Below are 7,688 nucleotides of genomic sequence, written 5' to 3'. Positions count from 1 at the left end.
AAAGCAGTTGGTGAAAATGTACTCCTCTAGCGTCACACAAACAAAAAAGGCCCAAACAGACATCTTTATTGTGTAGAAAGTGGAGCACACCCACTGCAGATCACTTCATCATTTTTTTAAGTGAATGAAAACATCACAAGTGGAATTGATGCAATGCAGGCAAAGTGCAAACAGAACACACCCTTCCTCTCAGTCACGAGGAGCCCTGGGCTGCCAGTTCTCCCCGCCACACCCTCGCTGTCTACCAAGGGCCCTACTTGGCTTGCAAACCACGTCTGTAGCTCTGCTCCAGCTAATCATGCCACTGTTGAGTCACCCCCAGAAAGTTCCACAGACTGGTTGCTTTCCTCTTTGCGGTGATTTGAAAGAAATTCTATCCCCTGCCATTTTTTTCTCTTTTCATCTCAGTGATTTCTCTCCCTTTTCTTACTCACTATCATTGGCTCCAGGTTTTCATGATCACCTTTCTCTTAACTCATGCTCTTCTAATCTCCAGGGCTATGTTAAGAGGATCCATGCTTACCCTGCAACTCTCCAGGGACTTGTTTGGAAAAAATCATCTCTCTCTGCCCCTTAGCTGCCAAAAGCCATCATGAGTCATATTTTTTTATGCAGTTGACAGAAATACTGAATATAAATAGTGAGTTGTGCTCAGAGTTGCTTCTTAACCATTGTTCCATCTTGTTGACTTCAACTGATGGTAGGATGCAGCGTTTGACCAGAGAAGTCTGCCTGGTCATTGGACTCTTTGTATTCTTTTCCCATTACACCTGGCTGAAGCAATCAGAATGTGTGGATGATAAATAAAAGAAGCAGTAGTCAGGGAGCATTTAGCTCTAGAGTATCTTGTTTGGAACATTGTAAAAGTTACTATCCCTAAATTTAACTGAGCTACATATACTAAATCAGAAGGTGGTTAACTTAGTTTCTAAGTAATAATAATAATAATAATAATAATATAATTGGATAATTCCTTAATAGTGTCGCTATTACAACTTTATTTAATGACTTCATTGATGATTTTCTCAAAGGAAAAGTTTTTTTTAATCAGAAAGAAAATAATTATATTATATATGAGGCACATCATTATAAGAGTTGTAATATATCTCCAATAAACTTATTTAAATGGATACTGATTTAATTTTTAAATACATGTTTAAAGCTGTTACACACAGTTTCATAGTCCAGGTGGTCAATTTCTTCTCAAAGTTGGAAACAACTTGAAAGACATGGAATTCAAGAGGGACCGTTACTAGTTTTTTACACTTTCTTTTTCCTTCTTTAGAATCTTGCTTTGGCCTAGCAGATCCAGCAAATTGAACCACCATGAGTTTTCCAAAAAGAATATATCCATTAGCTTCCTTCAAGGCTTTTGCTGCTGCCTTTTCATTTGGAAGTCCTATGAAACCTTGTTCTTTCATTCAACCTTCTTTCATCAAGCGTATATCAAACATGATCCATTGTGTTTCTGAGGAGAAGTCAACATATCATCCAAAAATGAATTTAAGGTCTTTTTCTTGAAGATGCTTAGCTAAATTCTTTACATAAATTCTACAGTTGGGTTCACCAGGTTCATAACTTCTGAAAACTGAAAAGTGATTCCATTTCTTCTCTAGAAATTCTGCCTTTCTCCAACTCTCCTCTAGAAATACATTTTGAGGGCATTTCATCAGAATCTTCTTTAGTCTCTTCTGTGATGTTTGTATTAGGTTTGGGGAAGATTTTTTCCAAATCCTATATTGGATGCTTCAACTTCAATAGCAGGTAAATCACAACTTTTTCCCTCACAATTTTGGTTTTTCTGTAAATCTTTCTTAAATACATTCGGCATGTCAGTAGATATGTGGCATTCCATTCTCTTACTGCCTACAGGTTATGGTTGGTCAAATACATTTGAAGGTAATAGCACAGGATGTAAATTGCTGTGTGAAGCAGATGAAGATAAGTTTAACATATCTTTTATTTTTTGTTTTTTTCTCATATGGCGCTGCTTTGTAATCTTTGGTTTTTTGAGCTGAAGATTTGCTAGCTCCATTAGTTTGCTCATTCTCTGTCGATCCTCCTTATCACTACTTTCATATTCTGATTCTTTACTAGACAATTCCTGATCTTCATCTGGCAAAGGAGCTTCCTCAGGTGGCCAAGGAGATGTAGGTGGAAGAGGTGCATGCAATGGCATATAGTCTTCTTACATGGGAGGTCGTGCAGTAATTGGTCCAAAAGGTGTGGGCAAACTCATTTTATTCATAAGGTGAAGCACCTTTACATAGAACTTAGGCACACTTGGCAAAGCGTTCACTATGTTTGCTAGGGTTGCGCTTGAAGGTGGTGGGTACATATACTTGAGGCATGAATTTAGAGGAAAAGTCAGTCCATGGTTTGGTGCAATTCCATCTTCTACTGTTAAACAACCAAATTCTTTTTTTTTCTTTATCATCTTCTCAGTGTCATCAGATCTTTTCTTTTTTTCAGTACCTGAAGTGGGACATGGGAAATGAACTTGATCTTGCTCTTTTGCAAATTCAACAGCTAGAGTATGACTTAGAAGTTTCATCCCTGCTTTTTCATTGGGGAAAGTAACAAAAGCTGTATGTTTCAGTCTCCCCTTGTCTGACAGAACGTGCACGGACTGCGCCTCGAAATACTTCAGCAAGTCCTCTTTCTCCTCTGCGCTCAGCTCTGCCGGCAGGATGTCTGACTAGAAGGGCTTGGTCCCCTCGGGGCGGAGAAAGCGAAGTGGAGCTCAGGCATCCTCTAGACCGCAGCGGCAGGGGCTGCTCCGGGCCGCTATTTTCCTTAGAGATGCAGCCACAGAAAAGCACGGAAGGTGTCCAGTCTAATCTGCGGGATCCTGAAGCTGAGCTGAAGTCAGGAAAAGTTTTTAAAAGTTCCAAAAAAGATGACTTACATAAGTATGGAATAAACATGTAAAAGTTTATTTGACCAAATAATGACGCTTGACAATCAAGAATCAACCAGGTAAGCAGAATCCATAAGTCAGTACGGGAGCAGATACGCATGCTCACTCCTCACACAGTTTTATTTTATTTTAAGGAATTGGCTTATAAGTTACAGGAACTGGTTATGCAAAACTGAGATCCTGTAGGTCAAAGGGTCAAATAGGGAAGATCACAAACTAATGGGAAACCCGTGACCTTGGCTCGAAGTTTGTTGGACATAGGCTACCAGGAGAGAATGATCAGGGGCAGGCTGGAGTTGCAAGTGCCCAATCTCCACCCTCGGGTGAAGTCTAAACCGTAAGGATTCCCTACTAAATAAGTAAGGTTCTTGCAGAGTCGCTTCGCTACTGTAAATATAACTGATCAGAAATGGAGCTTTATTTACAACTACAAAGATCTCTTCTAGCAGCGTCTAGATTGGTGTTTGGTGAGATAACCGAGAAAGCATGTGTGCATCCCACCAAATGGTTCCTGCTTCTCTTTCCTCCTCCATCTCCCTTGAAGGAAGCCTCTCATAGCCCAGCCCGTGGGAAATGGACAGAAAAGGCAATTCTGGGAAATTTACTCTATCCAAGACTCACTTGTGTGTATATTTATAGAACATGGTAAAACATGGGGTGAATATTGTTAACACAGACACAAAACTGGCTAATATTCAGTAAGGCAACAAAATTGTATCAGACTGGGAAAAATTACTTCTCTACCAGACACAGATCTACAAGTTAACATGTAACTGGGGACTCTAAGCTATAAACACAAGTCAAACGAAGGCACATAAACCTACTTAAAAAGTAGCCCTATTTACAAAGACTTTGTTTCCATTTTTTTTCTTTTTTCTCATATTTATTCCTTCCCCTTCTTTCCTTTCCCCTCCCTCTCCCCTTTCCCTTTGCCCTTTGGAACTTTTCTTCCTATTTCACATTATCTATTATACATTTTAGTTCTTATTTACTCTTTCAGATACTCACATCAGAGAAATTATTCGGTATTTACCCATGCGCGTCCTATTTATTTCACTTAAGAGGATGGCACCAATCTGCATCCATTTAGCTCTAAATGTCTCTATTTTCTCATTCTTGATGGCTGAGTAGTACTCCATTTTATTAAAAAACCCACATCTTCTTTATCCAGTCTCCAGTTGATGGGCACTTGGGCTGTTTCCAAGATTTAGCTATTACAAACTGTGCTGCTATAAACATGGGTGCACATATATTGCTGTGGTATGACTTTTTAAATTCTTTTGGGAAGATACCCATTGGCAAATAGCTGAGTTAAATGGGATCTCTAATCCTAGTTTTTTGAGATATCTCCATACTGATTTTCACAAGGAGTGTTGGAGGGGTTGAAAGGAGGGCAGGGGAATGGGGAAAAAATAAGAACCAAGATGTATCATGTAAAGGTACAAGTTCCCAATGATGAATATCATCATATTATATATCTAAAATGTACCAATGAACTTAATGAATAAAACAAAAGTAGTCCTTACACAAGCAGTCCTAGTGCACATGGCTCCAGTATGACTTTGAAAGATTTTGCAGATCTACTTTGGCTTTGTTATCAAATTATGGATAATTTTTCTAAAAATTATTAAATATTTTATCTATCTTCTATTATTAAAATGATACACTTTCTTAAGAGTTTCGATTCCCTAAGCTTTTATGTGCGATATGCTTAATAAGAAGTTAGTGTTGGTTTTGTGATTTAATACTAATTTTTGATCATTTGTTTGTTTGATCTTCTCTGATCTGGCTCCCTCTAAAGCCTGGCTGTTCAGTGGCTTCAGCATATTAGTGGTGGCTCTGGACACACTGGAGATGACTCATGCATTTGGAAATTGCAGGGCTCTTGGAACAAGGAAGGAAGAATGAACAGAATAGGAAAAATGGTCAGGATTTGATCCATGGGTCTGGAGTAGGTGTGAAAGATACAGGAGGAAGAAAGAATAAAAAAGCGAGTGGTTTTCTATTAATTTTTTATTTCATTGTAAATTATAACATGAGACTTAATGTCTTGAAAGAGTTTAAACTGTACAATCCACTGCTGATATCTACAGGCATGATTTTGTACAGCAGGTCTCTAGAACTTGTTCGTTTTGCATAAGTACTATTTTATACCTGTCAGTTTCCAAGTCTCTATTTCAAGTCTCAGGCAACCACAATTCTATTCTTGGCTTCCACAAGTTTTAGTATTTCAGATTCTTCCCCTAGGTGAAATCACCCAGTATTTGTTCTTCTGTGGCTGGCTTATTTCATTTCACCATAATAGCCTCAAGATTCATTCATATTGGTTAATTATTTCAGGATTTCCTTCTTCCTTAAAGCGCAGTAATAATCACTTGTAGGTCCATACACACCACATAGTCTATCCACTTATTCACTCATAAATACTTACGTTGCTTCTATATCTTGTCTTTTGAGTACTGTTGTGATGTAAATTGGAGTACTGATATCTCTATGAGTTCCTGCTTTCAATTATTTTTGATAAATATCAAGAGCTGGAATTGGTATATTATATAGTAGTTCCACTGTTAATACTTTGAGGAACTTCCATACTGTTTTTATATTGGCTGTACAAGTCTGCATTCTTACCCCCCCAAAAATGCAAAACTTCTAACTCTTCTGCAACCTCACCAATACCTGTTGTCTTTTGGGATATGCTCTTTTGTTTATGTAGGTAGCCATCCTAGAAGGTGTGAGATGATATATCATTGCAGTTTTGACTCACATTTGCTGAATGACAGCAAGAATCTTTTCCTATACCCATTGGCCATTTGCATGTCTTCTTTGGAGAAATTCCTATTTAAGTGCTTTGCTCATTTTAAAATCAGATTATTGGTGGAGGGTGTGAAGGGTGCACAGGTAATGGGAGAAAAAATAAGAACTAAGATACATCATGTTCAAGTGCAAACACCCAATGATAAATGTAAATGTATTGTATACCTAAAATGTACCAATAAATATATAAATAAATAAAAATAAATAAAATCAGGTTATTAATTTATCTGATGTTGAGTTATAATAGTTCTTTACATATTCTGAATATTATCAGACATTTTAAAACATTTGTCCTATTCTGTATGGTTTTATGCACTGTACAAAGGTTCTTATCTAATTGTTTCTCACTTACTGATTTTTGCTTTTATGTCCTGTGCTTTTCATGTCATATCCATAAAATCATTGCCAAAATCAATGTCGAGATATTTCCCCCCATACTTAGTCCTAAAAATTTTATGAATTCAGTCCTTACATTTAAGACTTAAAGTTATTTTGAGTTGATTTTTGTGCTTGATATAAAATATGAGTTCAGTTTATTTCTATTCTATGTGCGTTTGTCATTTTCCGCCATCATTTATTGAAGAGACTATCTTTCCCTATTGTGTATTCTGGACAGTCATGCTGAAGACAAGTTCACCATATATGAATGGATTTATTTCTGGGCTGTCTGTTCTATTCCATTTGTCTGTAATCTATGTTTTAATTACTTTGACTTTCTAATCTATATTCATGTAAGGAAATGTGTTTATTCCAGCTTTGCTTTGATTATTCAAGGTTGTGTTAACTATTTGGGATTCTTTGTTGTTCAACATGAATTTTAAGGTTTTTTAATCTAAATTTGTAAAAGATGTCTTTCAGATTTGGATAATTACATTGAATTTCTAGGTCTCTTTGAGTAACATGGAACTTGTAACAATGTGTGTTCTTATCCAGGAATACAATATATCTTTACATTTCTTTGAGCATTCTTCAACTTCTTTCATTAACATCATAAATTTTTCAATATACAAATCTTTCACTTCCTTAGTTATCTTTGTTCTTAAATGTTTTATTTTTTGATATTAGTTTAAATGACATTGTTTTCCTAATTTTATTTTCAGATAATTTACTAATATACATGAATACAATTGGTTTTTGTATGCTTATTTTGTATTTTATAAGTTTATTGAATTTGTTTATTAGTTCTGTGCTGGTGCATGTGTGTGTGTGTGTGTGTGTGTGTGTGTGTGTGTGTGTGGTGTAGCCATTACAATTTTCTGTATTTCTCTGCATAAGATAATGCCATCTGCAAATAGGGAAAGTTTTACTTGATTATTTCCAATTTCTATGGCTTTCTTTTTTTTTTCTCACTGGATTACTCTGGATAGAATACAAAATCTCATGCTGAATAGAAATGGTAATGTGCTTTCTCTTTCCTAATCTTAATGAAAATGCTTTAAATTTTTCACTGTTGGGTATGAAATTAGCTGTGTGTTTTTGTATATGACCTTTATTATGCTGAGGTAATTTCCTCTTTTTCCTTCATGAGAGGCTTTATTATAAAAACATATTAAATTTCTTGCATCTATTTGAGTGATCATAGGATTTTTGTCCTTTATTCTGTTAATGTGGTCTTTTACATCAATTGATTTATATATGTTGAGCCATCTTCGTATCCCAAGATAATTCTCACTTTGTCATAGTGTATGATCTTTTAAAGTGCTGTTGAATTCAGTTTGGTAGTACTTGTGAAGGATTTTTGCATCTCTATTCAGCATTGATATTGACTTATAACTTTCTTATGGTATTTTTGTCTGGCTTTATCTTGGTAATGTTGGTAAAATACGTTTGGGCATGTTCCTTTGTCTCTAATTTTTCCAAGAACCTGAGAGGAACTGACATTAATTCTTTAAGATCTGATTCCTTTCTTTGTATTTTCTGGATTTTTGTAGGTATACTTTTGAAATCATGGTGC

At 36.0% G+C, this 7,688-nt stretch overlaps 1 pseudogene; it reads right to left on the bottom strand.

Annotated features, from left to right (window-relative positions):
- Window positions 1-1,083: 1,083 nt before the first annotated feature.
- LOC101719376 (RNA-binding region-containing protein 3 pseudogene) lies at window positions 1,084-3,020 on the bottom strand (annotated as a pseudogene).
- Between the last annotated feature and the right edge of the window lie 4,668 nt (window positions 3,021-7,688).

Source organism: Heterocephalus glaber, unplaced genomic scaffold, assembly GCF_053883595.1.
Source record: "Heterocephalus glaber isolate CG9 unplaced genomic scaffold, H.glaber_assembly_v1.0 deba00001555, whole genome shotgun sequence".
Taxonomy (NCBI): domain Eukaryota; kingdom Metazoa; phylum Chordata; class Mammalia; order Rodentia; family Bathyergidae; genus Heterocephalus; species Heterocephalus glaber.
Note: the sequence above shows the minus strand (reverse complement) of the source record. Positions and strands in the feature narration are given on the sequence as shown.